Below are 22,126 nucleotides of genomic sequence, written 5' to 3'. Positions count from 1 at the left end.
TTTAGGATTACGGTTAGGGTTATGGTTAGGGTTAGTATTGGCGTTAGAATTAGAGTTAAAGTTAGGGTTCTGTTTATGTTTAGGCTTAGTTTTAGAGTTAGGGTTATAATTATGATTAGGGTTAGTGTTAGGGTTAAAATTATGATTTGTGTTAGGGTAAGTGTTATGGTTAGGGTTTGTGTTAGGGTTAAAGTTAGATTTAGTATTTGGGTTATGGTTAGTAAGAGAGTTAAAGTGAGATGTAAGGTTAGGGTTAGGGTTAGTTTTAGGGTTACGAGTAGGTTAGGGTTAGTGTTCGTGTTAGTGTTAGGGTTACAGAATGGGGATAGTGTTATGTGTAGGATTAAGGTTAAGATTAGGGTTAGTGATAAGTTAGGTTGGGTTTAGGTTTAGTATTAGGATTAGGCTTAGTGTTAGGGTTTGTCTTTAGTGTTAGTGTAGGTATAGCATTAGAGTTATTATTTTTGTTAGGGTTAGGTTTAGGTTAGGTTTAGTATTAGAGTTAGGTTTATGGTTTGGTTTAGTGTTAGGATTAGGGTTAGTGTTTGTGTTAGTGTAAAATATTAGGGTTAGTATTAGGGTTAAGGTTAAGGTTAGGGTTAGGGTCAGGGTTAGTGTTTGTGTTTGCATTAGGTTTAGTATTAGGGTTATGGTTATGGTTAGGTTTAGTGTTAGGTTTAGGGTTAGATTTAGGTTTGGGTTAATGTCAGTTTTAGGCTTAGGGTTATGTTTAGGGTTACTGTTAGGTTTAGGGTTAGGGTTAGAGTTAGGGTTAGTGTTAGGTTTAGGTTTAGTGTTTGTGTTAGGGTTAGGATTAGGTTTAGTGTTAGACTTAGGGTTACTGTTAGTATTATGGTTAGGTTTAGGGTTAGTGTTAGGGTTTGCATTAAGATTTAGGTTTAGGATTAGTGTTAGGGTTACAGTTAAGTTTAGGGTTAGTGTTACTCTTAGATAAGGGTTAGGGATAGTTTAAGGTTAGAAAGTGTGTTATGGTTAGGGATAGGTTAGTGTTAGTGTTAGAGGTTAGGTTTAGGGTTAGATTTATTTTTAGAGTAAGGGTTAGAATTAGGGTTAGGTTTCAGGTTAGGCTTAGTGTTAAGGATGGGGTTAGGGTTTGTGTTATCTATAGGATTATGGCTATGGTTTGTCTTAGGGTTAGTTTTAGAGTTATGGTTAGGGTCACAAAATAAGATTAGGGTCAGATTTAGGGTTAGGTTTTGGGTTATGGTTAGTGTTAGGGTTACGGTTAGGTTTAGAGTTACAGTTATATTTAGGGTTAGGGTTAAGTTTAGTGTTTGTGTTAATGTTTGCATTAGGGTTAGGGATAAGTTTAGTGTTATGTTTAGGGTTAGGTTTAGGTTTAGTGTTAGTGATATGGTTATAGTTGTGGTTAAATTTAGTGTTAGGTTTAGGGTTACGGTTAGTGTTAGGATTACTTTTAGTGTTATATTACGGTTAGGTTGTTTTAGGGTTAGAGTCAGTGTTATTATTAGGGTAAGAGTTAGTGTTAGGGTTAGGGTTAGGGATAGGCTTTTGGTAAGTGTTAGCTTGAGGGTTAGAGTTATGGTTAGAGTTAGTGTTAGGATTAGGTTTATCGTTAGTGTTAGTGTTAGGGTTAGGGTAATGGTTAGAATTAGTGTGGTTATGATTTGTGTTAGGGTTAGGGTTTTCTTTAGGGTTAGGCTTAGGTTGTGGTTAGTATTTGTATTAGGTTTAGGCTTAGAGTTAGGTTTGGTTTAGGGTTAGGATTTGGTTTGTGTTAGGGCCGGAATTACAGTTAGGTTTAGGGTTACAGTTAGTGTTATGTTTAGGGTGAGGGTTAGGTTTAAGGATAGTTTTAGTGTTATGGCTAAAGTTAGGGTAAGTTTATGGTTAGCTTAGGATTAGGGTTAGAACTGGGTTATGGTTGGGGTTATGGTTAGGGTTAGGGTTTGTGATATGGTTAGGGTTAGGGTTGGTCTTAGGATTAGTGATAGGGTTAGGGTTAGGTTTAAAGTTACTGTTAGTGCTAGAGATAGGGTTAGCATTAAGGGTAGGGATAGTGTTAGGTTTAGGGATAGATTTAGGATTAGTGTTAGGGTTATGGTTAGGGTTACATTTACTGTTAAGTTTTGGTTTAGGGTTAGGTTTACTTTTAGGGTTAGCGTAAGAGTTAGGGTTAGTGTTAGGTTTAGGTTTAATGACATGGTTAGAATTAGGGTTTGGGTTAGTTTTAGAGTTAGTTTTAAGGTTAGGTTTGGGTTAGTATTAGGTTGACTGTTAGGGTTAGGGTTAGGGTTACAGTTAGGGTTATGGTTATAGTTAAGGTCATGAATAGTGTTAGGATTAGTGTTAGGATTAGCATTAGGGTTAGTGATCTCATTAGTGTTAGGTTTAGATTAATTTTTAGGATAGGTTTAGGGTTAGTTTTAGTGTTAATGTTAGGGTTAGGGTTAGGGTTATGGTTACTGTTATTGTTAGGGTTTGGTTTAGGGTTACGGTAAGGTTTAGAGTTAGCATTAGTGTTAGGGTTTGTGTTAGGTTAGGGTTAGGGTTAGGGTTAGGGTTACTGTTATTGTTAGGGTTTGGTTTAGGGTTACAGTAAGGTTTAGAGTTAGCATTAGTGTTAGGGTTTGTGTTAGGTTAGGGTTGGTGTTAGGGTTAGGGTTACAGTTAGGATTAGGATTATAGTTAGGGCTAGTGTTAGGGTTACTGGTAGGGTTAGGATTAGGGTTAGCATTTGTTTTAGTGTTAGGATTTGGGTTTGTTGTAGCTTTAAGGTTAGACTTAGTGTTAGGGTTACGAGTGTAGGTAGGATTAAGATTTAATGTAAGCAATGGGGATAGAGCTACATTTAGGGCTATGGTGAAGGTTAGAATTAGGGTTAGGGTTACTTTTAGAGTTAGGATTAAGGCTAGGTTTAGGGTTAGGGTTTGGTCTAGGTTAAGGGTTAGGGTTAGGGCTGTGGCTTGATTTTGTTTTATCGCTAGTGCTAGTGGTAGGGCAAGTATTAGGATCAGCATTACAGTTAAGTCTAGAGTTAGGGTTTGGATTAAGCTTGTGGTTACAGTTAAATTTAGAGTTATGTTTAGATTTAGAGTTAGGTTTAGATCTAGGGTCAGGGCTAGGGATAAGAATAGAACTAGGGAGAGGTCTAGGGTAAGAGTGAGCATTAGTCATAGTGCTAGGGTTAGGGTAAGGATAGGTTTAAATTAGGGCTAAGATTAGTGCTAGGCTTAGTGTTAGTGTTAGGCCTAGGGTTAGGGCGAGGATTAGGGTTGGATTTCGGGTTATGGTTATGTTTAGAGTTATAGTTAGGTTTAGGGAAAGGGATGGGGTTTTACCTAGGTTTAGGGCTAGGTTAGGATGAGATTTAGGGCTAAAGCTCGGGTTTTGGTTTGGGTTAGGATTAAGGCTAGGTTTAAGGCTAGGATTACGGTTTGGGCTAATTTCAGGTCCAGCATTGCGTTTAAAAATAGTTTTAGGGTTAGGTTTATGGCTACATCTGGTGTAAGGCTTAGATTTAGGGTTAGGGTCAGGTTTAGAGCTAAGTGTATTTTTAGGGTCAGGGTTGTGATTAGTGTTTGGGATGCGTGAAGGTTTATATTTAGGGCTCAAATTAGCATAAGGTTAGGATTAGGGTATTGATAGGATTAGGTTTAGATTTCAAATTAGGTTTAGGGTAATGGATAGGGTTAGGATTAGGGATAGGGTTAGATTTAGGCCTATGGTTAGCATTAGGGTTAGGATTATGTTTAAGATAGTGAATAGGGTTAGAGGTAGAATTAGGTCTAGGGTTATCATTACCATTAGTGCTAAGTTTAGTGTTAAGGTTAGGGTTGGGGTTAAAGCTGGGGTTAAGGCTTGGTTTAGGGTTAGGTTTTGGGTTAAGGTAGAGCTATGTTTAGGGTTATGGTTAATGTAAGTGCTAGGGTTATGATTAGGGCTAGTTTTAGGGATAGGGTTAGGGCTAGGTCTAGTGATAGGTTTAGGTTTAGGGTTAGGTTGATTATTAAATCTAGGGTTAATTCTAGGGTAAGAGTCAGGTTCAGGGTTAATTGTAGGGTTCAGCTTCAAACTCAAATTAGGGCTAGGGTTAGGTCTAAGTGTAAGGTCTTGGCTTGGTCTATGTTAAGGTTAGGGTTAGGGATATGGCTCGGTTTTGTATTAAAGCTAAGGCTAGAGTTAGGATTTTAGGAATAGCTTTAGGTTTAGGGTTAGGGCTAGTGTTAAGTTTAGTTTAGGCTTAAGGATAGAGTTAGATTTAAAGTTAGGTTTATATCTAGGGTTAGGGAAAGGGCTAAGTAAAGGCCTACATTTAGGCCTAGGGTTAGGCCTAGGATTAGGGTTCTGGTAAGGGATAGGTTTAGAACTAGTTTTAGGGCTAGGTTGGGAGTTAGACTTAGTCTTAGAGCTAGGCTTAGAGTTAGGTTAGGGCTAGGGCTTAATTAGGGCTAAGATTAGGGCTAGGGTTAGTGTTAGCTTTAGGCCTAGTATTAGGATTAGGGTTATTATTAGGCTAAAATTATGGCTAGGATAAAGGCTAGGATTTGTGTTATGGTTAGGGCTAAGATTATGTATAGCGTTAATGTCAGGTCTAATCTTATGGTTAGGGATAGTTTTAGGGTTAGGTTTCTCGCTAGGTCTAGTGTAAGGGTTAGGTTTAGGTATAGGATTAGGGCTAGTGTTTGCGTTAGTGTTAGGTTTAATTTTAGAGTCAAAGCTAGGTTTAGGACTCAGATTAAGGCTAGGTTTGGGGTTAGTTTATGGCTAGGGTTAAGGTTACAGCTAATGTATGAAGTAGGGTTATGTTTAGCGCTAGTTGTATGGGTAGGGCTAGGTCTCGTGTTAGGGTTATGTTTACGTTTATGTTGATGTTTAGAGCCAGGGTTAGTGTTAGGGTCAGAGTCAGGGTCAGGGTTAGTTCTCGGGTTAAGTTTAAGGCAAGAATTAGGGATAGTTTTAGGGCTAGGTTTAAGGTTAGGGTTTGGTTTAGTTTAAGGTTTAAGGTTAGGGCTATGACTCTTTTTTTTTTTGTTTTTGTTTTTTGGGTTTATTTTGGGAGGGATAGCAGTAGGTTTACAATTAAGTTTACAATTTGGATTAGGGATAGGGTTAAGTTTAGGGATATGGTTATATTAGGATTAGGGTTAGGGTGAAGATTAGGATTATAGTTAGGGTTAGTGCTAGTGTTAAGGTTATTATTGGGGCTAGGGTTAGGTTTATGTTTAGGGATACGGCTAGGTTACATTTAGGCTAAAGGTTAGGCTTTGAGATTGGTTTAGGAGTTAGGTGAGGTTTAGGGTTAGGGCTACGTTTAGGGTTAACATTATGCTTAGGGTAGGGTTAGGCCTCAGATTAGGGCTAGGTTTTTTTGTTAGGTTTAGGACCAGGGTTAGGGCTATGGACAATATAAGATCTAGGGTTCTGATTAGGGCTAGTTTTAGGGTTAGGTTTATGGCTAGATCTAGTGTTAGGTTTAGGTTTTGGGTTAGGGTCTGTTTTAGAGCTTGGTTTAGTGTTGCTGTCAGGATCAGTTTCAAGTTAGAGTTAGGGTTATAGCCAGATAGGACTAGGAATATGGTAGTGTTTGCTTTAGGTTAAAGGTTATTGTTAGGACTAGGGCTAAGGTTTTATTTTAGCTCTAGGGGTATAGTTATGACGAGATTTAAGATTAGGTTTAGTTCTTGTGCTAGTGTTATATTTAGGGTTAGGTATAAGGTTACTTATAGAGCTAGTTTTAGGGTTTGTTTCAGGGGGAGGGTCAGAATTAGACCAAGGGTTTGTGATAGGGTTAGGATTTGGGTTAGGTTTAGAGCTAGAATTAAGACTAGGTTTAGGATGGGTAATAGGGTTAGGGTTTGGTTATGTTAAAGATTAGGATTAGGACAAATGTTAGAATTATGGATAGAGTTTGGCTTAGAGTAAATGATAGAGTTAGAGCTAGAATTAGGGCTAGGTTTAGCTTTAGGTTTAGGGTTAGGGTTAGTGTTAGGATTAAGTTTATATTTAGAGTTACATCTAGGTTTAGGGCTCCGATTAGGGCTAGTTTTTCTGTTAGGTTTAGGGCTAGGGTTAGGGCTATGGCTAATGTAAGAACTAGGATTAAAACAGGATTAGTTTTAGTATTAGTTTTTGGTGTAGAACTAGTGTTAGCATTATCTTTAGGGATAGTGTGATATTTAGAGCTGGGGTTAGTGTTGAATATAAGTCAGGTTCAGGGTTAGTTTTAGGCTTAGGATTAGAATTGGAGCTAGGGGCTTATGGCTAGGTGTAGGGTTAGGGTTTGTTTTCGGTTAACATTTAGGGCTAGAGAAATGGCTTGGTTTTGTTTTAGGGCTAAGTCTAGGGTTAGGGCTAGTTATAGGAATACCAATAGTGTTAGTTCTAGTGGTAGGGTGAGGTTTAGGCTTAGGATTAGGGATAGATTTTAGAGTTATGCTTAGATATATGGTTAGATCATGGGCTAGGGTTAGGGCTAAAATTAGTGCTTGTGCTAATGTTATGGTAACGAATACGGTAAGAACTAGAAATAGGGCTAGGATGAGAGTTAGAGTTAGTTTTAGGCCTAGAGTTAGGGGTACTTTCACAGTTAGGGCTAAATTAGGGTTAAAATTAGTGCTAGGTTTAGTTGTAGAGTGGGGCCTATGGTTAGGGCTAGAGTTAGAGTTAGTGTTAGGGTTAGGGTTAGGGCTAGGGTTACTGTTAGGGGAAAGGATGGGGTTATAGCTATGTTCAGGGCTAGGGCAAGGGTTAATATTAGGGATAGGGCTAGGATTAGGGTTTGGGTTGGGATTAAGGCTAGGTTTAGGTCTAAAATAAAGACTAGGGTTTGTGTATGAGTTAGGGATAGGATTAGAGCTAGGGCTAATGTCATGTCTAGGTTCATGGTTTGGGTTAGTTTTAGGGTTAGGTTATGGCTAGGTCTAGTGTAGGGATGGGTTTAATGTAAGGGTAAGGTTTATAGCTAGGTGTATAATCAGGGTCAGAGTCAGCGTATGGTTTGGTTTAGGTTAAGGTTTAGAATTAAGATTGAATTAACATTAGTGTTAGAATTAGGGTAATGGTTAGGTTAAGTTTAGATTTCAGGTTAGGTTTACAGTAATGGATAGAGTTAGTGTTGGTCATAGGGTTAGGTTCAGCCTAGTGTTAGTATTTGGGTTAGTCTTATCCTTAGGGTAATGGATAGGGTTAGAGCTAAGGTTAGGGCTAGAATTAAGGTTAGGATTAGGGCTAGGGTTAGAATTAGGATTATGTTTAGTGTAAGTGTTAGTGTTTGACGTAGTGTTAGGGCTAGGGAGAGGGTTAGGGTTAGAGTTAGGGTTATGTTTAGGTTAAGGCTTAGAGTTTGAGCTAGGTTTAGGACTAGGGAGAGGGTTTGGGTTAGGGTTAGTTCTAGTTTATGGTAGGATAGGGACATGATGGGTGCTAGGTTTATGGCTAGCATTAGGGCTATGGGTAAAGTAAAGGTTTAGGGTTAAGTCTTGAATTAGCTTTAGGGTTAGGGTTAGGGTAATGGGTAGGGTTAGGTTTAGGGTTCAGGTTATGTTTAAGGTAATAGATATGGTTAATATTAGTGATAGGGTTAGCATTAGGCCTAGGGTTAGCATTTGTTTTGGCTTATCGTTAGGGTAATCTTAGAGCTAATGTTAGGGCTAGGGTTAAGATTAGGTTTAGTGCTAGGGTTAGAGTTAGGCCTAGGGATAATGTTAGGGTTAGGCTTAAGGTAAGTATTAGCTTTTGAGCTAGGGTTAGGACTAGGGTGAAGTTTAGGGCTAGAGTCAGGGCTAAGGTTAGGGTTATGGTTAGAGTTATGTTTAGGTGAGGGTTATTGTTTGAGCTAGGGTTAGAGAAAGGGCGAGGATTAGGGTTAGGGTTAGGTCTAACGTTACAATTAGAGTTCTGATTAGGGCTATGATTAGGGCTAGGATAAAGGCTAAGTTTAGTGTGAGGTTTATGGCTAGCTTTAGTGATATGAGTAGTGTAAGAGCTAGAGTTCTGGTCATGGCTAATTTTAAGATTATGGTTATGGATAAATCTAGTGTTAGGGTTAGGTTTGGGGTTAGAATATGGTTTGGAGCTAGGGTTTGTGTTAGGGTAAAGTGTCATTGTTCGGGTTAGAGTTAGGATTAAGGTTAAAGCTAGAATTAGGACTAGCGTTTTGTGTAGGTATAGGGTTAGTCTTTGTGTTAGGTTAAGGGTTAATGATAGGGGTAATGGTAGGTTTTTGTTTAGGGCTAGGGCTAGATTTATGACTTTATGTTAGCATTAGAGCTACAGCTAATGTTAGAACTAGTATTCTGATTAGGGCTAATTCTAGGGTTAGCATTAGGCCAATGTTTAAAGCTAGGGTGAGTGTTAAGGTCTGAGTCAGGGTCAGGATTCTATCTAGGGTTAGGGTTAGGACTCAAATTAGGGCTTGATTTAGTGCTACGTGTAGGGTTAGGGTTTGGTTTAGATTAAGGGTTAGATGTAGGGTTTTGGCTCTGCTTGGTTTTAGGTCTAGGGTAGGTTTAGGGCTAGTTTTCCAATTAGCATTAGGGTTAAGGTTTCTTTGAGGGTGAGATTTAGGCTTACGTTTAGGGTTAGATCCAGATTTAGGGTTAAGAAGAAGCTTAGGGCTAGGGTTGGGCCTAAAAATAGGGCTACGTTTTGGGTTATCAGAATGGATAGGTATAAAATAAGGGATATAGCTACAACAAGATTTAGAGTTAGTCTTAGGGCTAGGGATAGAGTTAGGTTTAGGGTTAGGGTTAAATTAGGGCTAGGATTAGCACTAGGGTTAGTTTTAGTGTTAGGCCTAGGGTTAGGGCTAGAGATAGGGTTAGTACTAGGGTTAGGGAAAGAGTTAGTTTTAGGGGAAGGGATGAGGTTTATAGCTAGGTTTAGGGCTAGGATTAGGGTTTGGGTTAGGATTAAGGCTAGGTTTATGGCTAAGATGAGGGTTTGTGTTAGAGCTAGTGCTTGCATTAGGATTAGGGTTAATATCAGGTCTAGGTTTCTTGTTTAGTTTAGCTTTAGGATTAGGTTATGGCTAAGTCTAATGTAAGGGTTAGGTTTAGAACTAGGTGTATTATTAAGTTTAGAGCTAGGTGTATTATTAAGGTCAGGGTCCAGGTAAGGTTTGGTTTATGTTAAGGTTTAGGTTGAAGGCTTGAAATAGCATTAGGATTAGGATTAGTGAAATGGATAGGGTTACTTTTGGTGTTCAGGATAAGTTTAGCATAATAGATAGGGTTAGTGATAGTGATAGGTTTAGCATTAGGACTAGGGTTAGCATTTGGTTTGGTTTATCTTTAGGGTAATGTTAAAGCTAAGGTTAGGGCTAGGGATAAGGTTAGGATTAGGGCTAGGGTTAGAGTTATGCCAAGGGTTAGTGCACGGTTAGGCTTAGGGTAAGTGTTAGCATTTGAGCAAGTGTTAGGTCTAATGTGAGTGTTAGGGTTAGGGTCACGTCTAGGTTTACGGTAAAGGTTATGATTAGGGCTAGGTTTAGACCTAGGATAAGGGCTTGGTTTTGTGTGAGATTTATGGCTAGCATTAGGGCTAAGTGTAATGTTAGAGCAAGGTTTATGGTTATGGCTAGCTTTAGGGTTAGGGTTATAGATAAGTCTAGCATTAGGGTTATGTTTGGGTAAAGATAAGGTTTAGAGCTAGGGTTTATTTTAGGGTAAGGGTCGATGTTTGGGTTAGGGTTAGGTTTATGTTTAGGGCCAGATTTAGTACAAGCTTTGGGTCTAGGGATAGGGTTAGTCTTTGTGTTAGGTTAATGGTTATTATTAGGGCTATATTACATTATTCATTAGGGCTAAGGCTAGATTTAGGACTCTATTTAGGATTAGGTTTGGTTTACGGATAGTGTTACTGTTATGTTTAGGTATAGGTTTAGCAGTAGTGGTAGGGTTAGGGTTCTCTTTAGAATTAAGGTCAGGTTTAGACCTAGCTTTAGTGTTAGGGTCAGGATAAGGTTCAGGTTTAGGGTTAGGTTTTGTGTTAGGGTTAGATCTAGAATGAGGGCAGGGTTACGACTAGTAATAAAGCTCATGTTTGGGGTATGCTAAAGATTAGGTTTTGGGCTAGGGTAGCATTAGGGTGAGGGTTTGGCTTAGGGTAAAAAATAGGGTTAGAGGTAGGGTTAGGTTAGTGTTAGGGTTAGGGTTAGGTTAAACCTAGGGTTAGGGCTCAATATAGGGCTAAGTTTTATGTTAGCAGTAGGGACACAGCTAATGTAAGAACTAGGATTCCAATTAGAGCTAGTTCTAGAGTCAGCATTAGGGCAATGTTTAGAACTATGCTTAGTGTTAGTTTCTGAGTCACGGTAATGGTTTTTTTCTAGGGTTAGGGTTAGAACTCAAATTAAGGATAGGTTTAGGACTTGGTGTATGGTTAAGTTTTGGTTTAGTTTAAGGGTTAGGTGTAGGGTTATGTCTCGGTTTTGTTTTAGGGCTAGGGTAGGTTTAGGGTTAGTTTTCCAATTAGCATTAGGGTTAAGGCTAGTGTTAGGGTGAGGTTTAGGCTTAAGTTTAGGGTTAGATCCATGTTTAGGGCTAGGGCAATGGTTAGGGCTAGGGATGCGGCTAGGTTTTGGGTTATGGTAAGGGATAGGATTAAAATTAGGGATACGGCTAGAGTGAGAGTTAAATTTAGTCTTAAGGCTAGGGATAGGGTTAGCTTTAGGGTTAGGGCTAAATTGGGGCTAGGATTAGCACTAGAGTTAGTGTTAGTGTTAGGCCTAGGGTTAGGGCTAGAGATAGGGTTAGTGATAGAGTTAGTGTTAGAGTTAGTTTTAGGGGAAGGGATGGGGCTATAGTTTTAAGGCCAGAGTTAGGATTAAGGCTATATTTAGGGCTAGGGTGAGGGTTTTTTTTTGTTAGGGCTAGGGCTTGGATTAGGACTAGGGCTAAAGTCAGGTCTAAGTTTATGGTTAATTTAGCTTCAGGATTCAGTTATGGCTAAGTGTACTGTAAGGGTAAAATTTAGCCCAAGGGCCAAGTTTAAAGCTAGGTGTATTATTAGGGTCAGGGTCCAGGTAGGGTTTGCTTTAGGTTAAGGTTTAGGGTTAAGGCTTGAATTAGCATTAAGGTTAGGATTCGGGTGAAGGTAATGGAGAGGGTTAGGTTTAGGGTTTCACTTAGTTTGAGTGTAATAGATAGGGTTAATGATAGTGGCAGTTTTAGCGATAGGCCTAGGGTTAGCATTTGGTTAGGCTTATCTTTAGGGTAATGTTAGAGGTAAGTTTAGGGCTAGGGTTAAGTTTAGGATTAAAACTAGGGTTAGGGTTAGGACTAGGGTTAGTGTTAGGGTTAAGCTTAGGTAAGTGTTAGCGTTTGAGCTAGGGTGAGTGTTAGTGCTAGAGTGAGGACTAGGGTAAGTGTTAGGTTTATGTATAGGTAAGGGTTAGAGTTTGAGCTAGGGTTAGGGCTAGGCAAGGGGTAGGGTTAGGGTCAGGTCTAGGGTTATGATTAGGGTTACAATTAGGGCTAGGTTTAGGGCTAGGATAAGGACTAGTTTTTGAGTGAGGTTTATGGCTAGCATTAGAGCTAAAGGTAATGTAAGAACCAGGGTTATTATTATGGCTATTTTTAGGGTTATGAATAAGGCTAGTGTTAGGGTTAGGTTTTGGGTTAGGATAAGGTTTAGAGTTAGGGTTTAGGTTCGGGTTAGAGTTAGGTTTAAGTTTAGGGCCAGAATTAGGACTAGCTTTGGGTCTAGGCATAGGGTTAATCTTTGCATTAGGTTAAGGGTTATTGTTAGGGCTAGTGCTAGGTTTTTCTTTAGGGCTCAGGCTAGATTTATGACTCTATTAAGGATTAGATTTGGTCTAGGGCTAGTGTTACTGTTCGGTTTAGGTATAGGTTCACCGTTAGTGTTGGGTAGTGTTCCTTTTAGGATCAGGGTCAGGTTTAGACCTAGGGTTACTGTTAGGGTCAGAATAAGGATCAGGGTTAGGGTTAGGGTTTGGGTTAAGGTTAGAGCTAAAAAGAGGGCAGGGTTAGTTCTAATAATAGAGCTAGTGTTTGGGGTAGCCTAAGAATTAGGTTTAGGACTAGGGTAGCATTAGGGTGAGGGTTTGGCATAGGGTAAACAATAGGGTTAGAAGTAGGGTTGGGGTATGTTTAGGGTTAGGGCTAGGGTTAGGGTTACAGTTAGGGTTAAACCTATGGTTAGGGCTCAGATTAAGACTAGGATTTGTGTTAGCATTAAAGCTACAACTAATGTAATAACTATGATACCAATTAAGGCTAGTTCTAGGGTTAGCATTACGGCAATGTTTAGAGCTACGGTTAATGTTAGGATCTGCATCAGGGTCAGGGTTTTTTCTAGGGTTAGTGATAGTGATAGGGTTAGCATTAGGCATAGGGTTAGCATTTGGTTAGGCTTATCTTTAGGGTAATGTTAGAGCTAAGGTTAGGGCTAGGGTTAAGGTTAGCATTAGGGCTAGCGTTAGGGTTAGGCTTAGGGTGAGTTTTAGGGTTCAACTTAGGGTAAATTTTAGCGTTTGAGGTAGGATTAAGGCTAGGGTGAGGGTTAGGGTTAGTCTCAGGTCTAGGGTTACATTTAGGTTTATGTTTAGGGCTAGGTTTAGGGCTATGTTAAAGGCTAGGTTTTGTATGAGGTTTATGGCTATCATTAGGGCTATGGGTAATGTTAGAGCAAGGTTTATGTTTATGGCTATTTTTTGAGTTAAGGTAATGGATAAGTCTAGTGTTAGGGTTAGGTTTTGGGTTAGCATAAGGATTAGAGCTAGGTTTTATGTTAGGGTAAGTGTCATTGTTCAGGTTAGGGTTATATAAAACTTTAGGGTCACATTGAGGACTAGCTTTGGTTTTAGGCAGAGGGTTAGTCTTTGAGTTAGATTAAAGGATATTTTTAGGGCTAGTGCTAAGTTTTTCTTTAGGGCTAAGGCTAGATTTATGACTCTATTTAGGATTAGGTTTGGTCTAGTTCTAGTGTTACTGTTAGGTTTAGGTATAGGTTTACCAGTAGGGTAGGGTTATGGTTGCTTTAGAGTTAGGGTCAGGTTTAGACCTAGGGTTAATGTTAGGGTCAAAAAAGGGTCAGGCTTTGGGTTAGGGTTTGAGTTATGGTAGAGCTTAAATGAGGGCAGGGTTAGAACTACTAATAGAGCTAGTGTTTGGGGTAGGCTAAGGATTAGGATTAGGACTTGGGTAGCATTAGTGTGAGGGTTTGACTTAGGAAAAAATAGGGTTAGAGATAGGGTTAGGGTTAGGTCTATGGCTACGATAAGGTTTAGTGTTAGTGTTAAACCTAGGCTTAGGGCTCAGATTAGGTTTAGGATTTGTGTAGAATTAGGGCTACAGCTAATTTAAGAACAAGGATCCAATTAGGGCTAGTTCTAGGGTTAGTATTATGGTATTGTTTACAGCTAGGGTTAGTATTAGGGTCTGAGTCAGGGTAACATTTTTTACTAGGGTTAGGGTTAGGACTCAAATTAGGGCTACGTTTAGGGCTAGGTGAATGGTTAGGGTTTTGTTTAGGTTAAGGGTTAGGTGTATTGTTATAGCTCAGGTTTGATTTAGGGCTAGGGTAGTGTTAGGGCTAGTTTTGCAATTAGGATTAGGGTCAAGGCTAGATGTAGGATAAGGTTTAGGCTTACATTTAGGGTTAGACCCAGATTTAGGGCTAGGATTAAGATTAGGGCTAGGGTTGTGAATAGGGATAGGGCTAGGTTTGGGGTTATCTTAAGGGATTGGTTTAAATTTAGGGATATGGCTATTTTGACAGAGTTAGTCTTAGGGCTAGGGATAGGGTCAAGTTTAGGGTTTGGGCTAAATTAGAGCTAGGAATAGCACTAGGTTAGTGTTAGTGTGAGGCCTAGTTTTAGGTGTAGAGATAGGGTTAGTGTTAGCGTTCGGGTTAGGGTTAGATTTAGATTTAGGAAAAGTGATGGAGTTATAGATAGGTTAAGCCTAGGGTTAGGGATCAGGTTAGGATTAGGGCTAGGATTAAAGCTAGAATTATGGGTTGTACTAAGGCTAGGGCTTGAATTAAAACGAATGCTAATGTCAGGACTAGTTTTCTGGTTAAGTTTAGCATTAATATTACGATATGGCTAAGTCTAGTTTAAGGGTTAAGTTTATGGTTAGGGTTAGTGTTATGTTTAGGTTTAGGGTTAGGGTTATGATTAGTGTTAGTATTTTAGTTAGGTTTAGGGTTAGGATTAGGGTTATGGTTAGTGTTTCGGTTAGGATTAGGTTTAGGGTTATGTTAGGTTTATCGTGAGCATTAGGGTTAGGGTAAGGTTTAGTGTTAGGGTGAGTGTGTTAGGGTTACGGTTAGGTTTAGGGTTAGGTTTAGGGTTAGGGTTAGAAATAGTGTTTTGTTTAGGGTTGGGTTAGCGTTAGGTTTAGGGTTAGGGTTTTGCTAGGGTCTGGGTTAGTGTTAGAGTCAGTGTTTGCGTTAGTGTAAGGCTTAGGGTTATTGTTAATGTTAGGCTTTTGTGAGGTTTAGTGCTAGAGTTAGGGTTAGGATTATTGTTAGGGTTAGGGTTAATTTTAATATTATGTTTAGGGTTAGGGTTTTGTTTAGTGTTAGGTTTCAGTTTAGGGTTAGGGTTATGGTTAGGGCTGGTATTAGTTTTGGGGTTGGATTGAGGGTTAGTGTTATATTACGGTTAGAATTAGGGTAAGTGATAGGGTTAGAGTTAGGGTTAAGGTAAGGGTTAGGATTAGAGTAAGTGTTAGGGTATAGGTTAGGGTTAAATTAAGAGTTAGTGGTCGGGTTAGGGTTATGTTTAGTTTTAGTGTTAAGTTTAGTGTTAGTGTTGGGTATAGGATTATGTATAGTGTTATGGTTAGGGATGGTTTTAGGGTTAGGTTTAGGGTTAGTGTTAAGTTTAGGGTTAGGGTTCGGGTTAGTATTAGGTGTAGTGTTACAGATATGGTAAGTGTTAGTGTTAGGGTTAAGGTTAAGTTTTGGATTAGAGTTAGGTTTAGTGTTAGCGTGGGTGTTAGGATAAGACTTAGGTTTAGTGTTAGGGTTAGGTTTAGGTAAGATTAGTATTAATTTCAGGGTTAGGGTTAGTGTTAGGTTTAGGGTAAGAATTGGAGTTAGTGTTAGGATTATGGTTAGGGTTAGGGTTAATTGTTAGGGTTAGAGTTAGGGTTAGTGTTAGTGTTAATGTTAGGGTTTGGGTTCAGTTTAGAGTTAGAATTATGTTTAGGGTTAGGGTTAGCGTTAGGGATAGGGTAAGTGTTAGAGTAAGGATTAGTGTTAAGTTTGTGTTAGGGTTGGGTTTAGTGTTAGGGTTAGGGTTAGTGTTAGGGTTCAGGTTAGTGTTAGGTTTAGTATTAAGGGTTAGGTTAGATTTAGTCTTAGGGTTTTTTTTTTAGGGTTTGTGTTAGTGTTAGAGTTAGTGTTATGGTAAGTGTTAGGATTAGGGTTGGGATTAGGATTATATTTATGTTTAGGGTTAGGGTTAGGGTAAGGATTAGTGTTAATATTTGGGTTAGGTTTAGGTTTATGGTTAGGATTATGATTAGTGTTATGTTTAGGGTTAGGTTTAAAGTTAGTGTTAGGTTTACAGTGAGCTTTAGGGTTAGCATTAATGTTAGTGTTAGGGTGAGTGTTAGTGTTAGGGTTGGGTTTAGTGTAAGTGTTAGGCTTAGGTTTAGGGTTAGGTTAGAGTTAGGGTTATGTTTAGGATTAGGGTTAGCGTTAGGGTTAGGGTTAGGGTTAAAATTAATGTTAGTGTTAGTTTCAGGTTTAGGGTTAGGGCTAGTGTTATTGTTATAGGTAGGTTTAGGATTAGTGTTGGGTTTATGGTGAGCATTAGGTTTAGAGTTCGAGTTAGGGTGAGTGTTAGTGTTAGAGTTAGGGTTAGGGTTAATGCAAGGGTTAGGATTAGTGTTAGTTTTAGTGTTAGGGTTAGTGTTTGTGTTAGGATTAGGGTCAGATTTAGCCTTTTTTAAGGTTCTGTGTTAGTGTTTGGGTTAGTGTTAGGTTTTGGGTTATCGTTATGGTTAGGGTTATGTTTAGAGTTTGTGCTATAGTTAGGGTTAAGGTTAAGGTTAATGTTAGGGTTAGCATTATGGTTAGGTTTAGTGTTAGGTCTAGGTTTAGGGTTAAGTTTAGGGTTGTTTTAGGTTTAGTGTTAGTTTGAGGATTAGTGTAATGATAAGGGTAAGGGTTAGGGTTAGTGTTAGGGGTATTGTTAAGATTAGGGTTGGTGTTTGTGTTAGGGGTATGGTTAGTGTTAGGGTTATTGTTAGGTTTAGGGTTATTTTGTGTTAGTGTTAGGGTTAGAGTTAGGCTTAAAGTTAGTGTTAGGGTATTGGTTATGGTTAAATTTAGGGTTATTGTTATGTTTGGGTAGGGTTAGGCCTAGTGTTAGGAATAGGCATAGGATTATGGTTTGTTTAAGGGTTAGGGTAAGTACTAGGGTTATGGTGAGGGTTAGTGTTAGGGTTAGTATTAGTGTTAGTTTTAGGGTTAGGTTATGTTACTGTACACTTTAGGGTTAGTGTTAAGGTTATGGTTAGGGTCAGTGTTAAGGTTAGGGTTAAGTTAGTGTTAGGGTTAGGTTTAGGCCTAGTGTTAGGGGTACATTTACATTTAGGGCTAAAATTAATGCTAGGTTTAGTTGTAGAGTGGGGCCTATGGTTAGGGCTAGAGTTAGAGTTAGTGTTAGGGCTAGGGTTACTGTTAGGGGAAAGGATGGGATTATAGCTACATTCAGGGATAGGGCAAGGGTTAATATTAGGGATAGGGCTAGGATTAGGGTTTGGGTTGCGATTAAGGCTAGGTTTAGGGCTAAAATAAAGACTAGGGTTTGTGTATGAGTTAGGGATAGGATTAGAGCTAGGGCTAATGTCATGTCTAGGTTCATGGTTAGGGTTAGTTTTAGGGTTAGGTTATGGCTAGGTCTAGTGTAGGGATGGGTTTAATGTAAGGGTTTAGGTTTAGGGTTATGGTAAAAGATAAGATTAGGGTTTCGGATACCATTAGGTTGTTAGGGTTATGGTTGGGGTTGGGTTAGAATTAGGGTTAGGGTTGTGTTTAGGATTAGCATTAGACTTATTGTTTGGGTTTGTGGTAGAATTAGGTAGGATTAGGTTTAGTGTTAGGGTTAGGGTGTTTGTTAGGTTTAGTGTTGGTTTAGGTATAGAGTTAGTGTTAGTATTAGGGGTAGTAGTAGAATTAGGGTTAATGTTAGGTTAGTATTAGGGTTAGCATTAGGGTTAGGTTTAGAATTAGTTTTAGGGTTAGAGTTAGGTTTAGTGTTAGGATTAGATTTAGGTTTATGGTTAGGGTTATCTTTAGGGATAGGTAAGTATCAGAGTAAGTGTTAGTGTTAAGGTTAGTGTTAGGGATAGGGTTAGGGTTAGGTTTATGGTTAGAGTTAGTCTTTAGGTTATGGTTTCTACTAGTGTTAGATTTAGGGTTAGGTTAGGGTTTGGTTTGGTGTTAGTGTTAGGGTTAGGATTAGTGTTATGGTTAGAGTTAGAGTAATGATTAGTTGTAGTGTCAGGGTTAGTGTTAGGGTTAGGGTAAGGGTTAGGTTTAATGTTAGGTTTAGGGTTAGTGTTAGGGTTATGTTTAATGTTCAGTTTTCGAGTTAGGCTTAGTGTTATGTTTAGGGTTAGGTTAGTATTAAGGTAAGAATTAGGGTTAGGATTAACATTAAGTTCAGGTTTACGGATAGGGTTAGTGTTTTGGTTAGGGTTTATGTTAGTGCAAGAGTTAGGGTTAGGGTTTTGGTTAGGGTTAGTGTTAGAGTTAGGGTTCGGATGAGTGTTAGGGTTAGGGTGAGGATTAGGGTTAGTTTTAGTGTTATGTTTAGAGTTAGGGTTAAGGTTAGTGTTAGGGTTAGGGTTAGGATTTGTTTTAGAATTATTCTTAGTGTAAAGGTTAGGTTTAGGGTTAGGGTTAGTGTTAGGGTTCAGGTTAGGTTCATGGTTAATTTAAGTCTTAGTGTTAGGGTTATGGATAGGGTTAGGGTTACGTTTAGTATTAGTGTTAGGGTTAGTTTTAGGGTTAGGTTTGGGGTTAATGTTAGGGTTAGGGGTAGGGGTAGAGTTAGTTTTAGGGTTAGCGTTTGGATTAGGGTTAGTATTAGGGTATAGGTTAAGGTTAAATTTAGGGTTAGTGTTAGGATTAGGGTTAGGGTTGGTGTTAAGTTTTGTGTTAGTATTATGCTTAGGGTTTGGGTTAAGGTTAGGGTTAAAGTTAGGTTTAGTGTTAGGTTTAGGGTTTGGTTTAGTGTTCGTTTTAGGTTAGGTTTTGGGTTAGAATTAGTGTTAGGGTTAGGGTCAGGGTAAGTTTATTGTTAGGGTTAGGGTTAGGGTTAGTGTTAGGTTTGGGGTTAGGGTTAGGTTTAGTGATAGGGTTAGTGTTAGTTTTACAGTAACGGATAAGGTTATGGTTAGTGATATGTTTAGTTTTAGATTTAGTGTGTTTTTTCCTTGCCTCTGCATAGGGCCACTTCAAGAGTGAACTAAGCATAGTTATCACACTGTAAACTAATTGATAATGTCAAGTTTTGAAGGTAGCACAAACCTTGTTTCATTTAGAGTTCCAGCTACATTTATCCTTATAGGAGAAATCAAAGTGAAACCTAAATATTAAAGGGTTCCTGTTAACAAACACTTCAGTCTAAAAGAATGAAATTGAGGGCCCAAGTGCGAGTGGAGTACCAATATTCCTGCCAAGTAACAATATATTCAGGTGAAAAAATATTTATTGAGATTTCAGTCAACTCGGAGTTCTGTGGAAGCTTGGCAAACACTTTCAAATTAAAGTGTGTTTTTCTTTGCTCTGCTTAGGGCTCCTTTAAGAGGGAACACAGCATAGGGTTCACATGAGAATTAAGTGTGTGTGTCAAGTTTAAAGCAGCTAGCACAAAGTATGTTTGATTTTAGGGTTCCAAATGTATCTAGCCCCATAGGGGAAAATGAAGTGAAACCTGAACATTCAAACTGATCCTGCAATCGAACACTTCAACCTAGAAGAACAAAATTTGGGGGGCTAAGAGTGACTGGTGTGTCAATCATTCCTACCAAATATCAACAACATCGGATTAAAAAATATTTCCTGATATTTCAGAAACATGGAATTCTGTGGAAGCTTGGCAAATGCTTTCAAATGAAAGTGTTTTATTCCAGCCTCTGCTTTGGGCTACAACAATAGAAAATAAAGCATAGAGATTGCAGAGAGAATTAAATCATTGTGTCAAGTTTCAAGTAGTTAGCACAAAGCTTGTTTGATTTAGGGTTCCAACTGTATCTATCTCTATAGGGGAAAGTGAAGTGAAACCTAAAAATTTGAACTGATCCTGCAATAGAACGCTTTAACCTAGAAGAACAAAATTTGGGGGCCAAGTGCGACTAGAGTACCGATCATTACTACTAAGTATCATCAAGATAGGATGAAAAAATATTTGCTGGGATAAGTTCTCTGGAATCTTGGCAAATGCTTTCAAATAAAAGTGTTTTTCCCCAGCCTATGCTTTGGGCTACTTCAAGAAAGAACAAAGCATAGAGAGCACACTGAGATCTAATTTAGTTTGTAAAGTTTCAAGCAGTTAGCACAAACTGTGTTTGATTTAGAGTTCCAATTGCATTTATGCCTATAGAGGAAAATGAAGTGAACCTAAAAATTCAAACTGTTCCTGCAAACGAATGTTTCAACCTAGAAGAACGAAATTTGGGTGGCAAAGTGAGACTAGAATTCTGATCATTGCTGCCAAGTATCAACAAGATTATGGGAAAACAAATATTCGCTGAGATTTCAGTAAACTCGGTATTCTGTGGAAGCTTCACAAATGCTTTCAAATGAAAGTGTATTTTCCCAGCTTCTTCTTTGGGTTACTTCAGAAGGGAATAAAGCATAGAGAGGGAAATGAGAACTCACTCAGTGTGTCAAGTTTCAAGCAGCTAGCAGAAACCATGTTTGATTTAGAGTTCCATCTTCATTTATGCCTACAGGGAAAAACAAAGTGAAACCTAAAAATTCAAACTGTTCCTGCAAACGAATGCTTCAACCTAGAAGAACTAAATTTGGGGGTCCAAGTGTGACTGGAGTAATGATCATTCCTGCAAATATCAACAAGATCGGGTGAAAAAGTATTTGCTGAGATTTCAGTAAGCTCTGAGTTTTGGGGAACTTTGGCAAATGCTTGAAAATGAAAGTGTTTTTATTCCCAGCTTGTGCTTCGGGTTACTTCAGGAGGGAACAAAGCATAGAGAGGACAATGAGAACTAATTGAGTGTGTCAAGTTTAAACCAGCTAGCAAAAAACGTGTTTGATTTAGAGTTCCAAATGCATCTATCCATATAAGGGAAAAAGAAGTGAAAACTAAAATTCAAAGCTTGCCAAACGCTTTCAAATGAAATTGTTCTTTCCCTGCCTCTCCTTTGGGTTACTTCAAGAGGGAACAAAGCATAGAGAGTGCACTGAGAGCTAACTCAGAGTTTCAAGTTTCAAGCAGCTAGCACAATCTGTATTTGATTTGGAATTCCAACTGGGAGTATACGTATAGGGGGAAATGAAGTGAAACCTAAGAATTGAAAGCTTTCCTGCAAAGGAACTCTCAACCTAGAAGTACGAAATTTGGGGAGCCAAGTGTGACTGGAGTACCTATCATTGCTGCCAAGTATCATCGAGATAGGGTGTAAAAATATTTGCTGGGATTTCAGGCAACTTGGAGTTCTGGGGACGCTTGGAAAACGCCTTCAAACGAAAGTGATTTTTCCTTGTTTGACAAGTGCCTCTCCTTCAGGCTACTTCAAGAGGGAACAAAGCATAGAGAGCGCACTGAGAACTAATTAAGTGTGTCAAATTTCAAGCAGCTAGCAGAAACAATGTTGGATTTAGATATCCAACTGGGCATATATTTATTGGAAAAAATGAAGTGAAACCTAAAAATTAAAAGTATTCCTGCAAATGAATGCTTTAACCTAGAAGTACGAAATTTGGGGAGCCAAGTGTGGCTGGAGTACTGATGATTTCTGGAATGTATCAACAAGATTGGGTGAAAAAATATTTGCTGAGATTTTAGTAAACTCACAGTTCTGGGGAAGCTTAACAAACACTTTCAAATGAAATTGTTTTTGTCCTGCCTCTCCTTTGGGCTACTTCAAGATGGAACAAAGCCTAGAACTAATTCAGTGTGTTAAGTTTCAAGCATCTAACACAAAACGTGTTTGATTTAGAGTTCCAACTGCATATATCTGTTTGGGGGAAAACGAAGTGAAACCTAAAATTTCAAAGTGTTGCTGCAAATGAATGCTTCAACCTACAGGAACAAAATTTGGGGGGCCAAGTGCGACCACAATACCAATCATTCCTGCCCAGTATCAACAAGATCTGGTGAAAAAATATTTGCTGAGATTCATTGATCTTAGAGTTCTGTGGAATCTTGGCAAAAGCTTTCAAAGGTAAGTGTGTTATCCCAGCCTCTGCTTTGGGCTACTTGAAGAGGGAACAAAGCATAGAGAGCCCACTGAGAACTAATTCAGTGTTTGAAATTTCAAGCAGATAGCAGAAACCGTGTCTGATTTAGAGTTCCAACTGCATCTATCCCTCTAGGGGAAATTGAAGTGAAACCTAAAAATTCAAAGTGTCACTGCAAACAAATGCTTCAACCTAGATAAACAGAATTTGGGGCGGCCAAGTGAGACTAGAGTACCGATCATTACTGCCAAATATCATCAAGATCGGTTGAAAAATATTTGCTGGGATTTCAGGAAACTTGAAGTTTTGTGGACGCTTGGAAAACGCTTTCAGATGAAATTATTTTTTTTTCCTGACTCTCCTTTGTGCTACTTCAAGAGGCAACAAAGCATAGAGAGTGCACTGAGAACTAATTCAGTATTCAAGTTTCAAGTAGCTAACACAAACCATGTTTGATATAGAGTTCCAACTGCATCTATCTGTATACAGGCAAAAGAAGTAAAACCTAAAATTTCAAAGTGTTCCTGCAAAGAAATGCTTCAAACTAGAAGATTGAAATTTGGGAGCCCAAGTGTGACTGGAGTACCTATCATTATGTCCAAGTATCAAAAAGATCGGGTGAAAAAATATTTGCTGGGATTTCAGGAAACTTGAAGTTTTGTGGACGCTTGGAAAATGCTTTCAAATGAAATTATTTTTTTCCTGCCTGTCCTTTGAGCCACTACAAGAAGGA

The sequence above is a fragment of the Marmota flaviventris genome, chromosome 18 (genome assembly GCF_047511675.1).
Source record: "Marmota flaviventris isolate mMarFla1 chromosome 18, mMarFla1.hap1, whole genome shotgun sequence".
Taxonomy (NCBI): Eukaryota; Metazoa; Chordata; class Mammalia; order Rodentia; family Sciuridae; genus Marmota; species Marmota flaviventris.
This window is presented reverse-complemented; position numbering follows the sequence as displayed.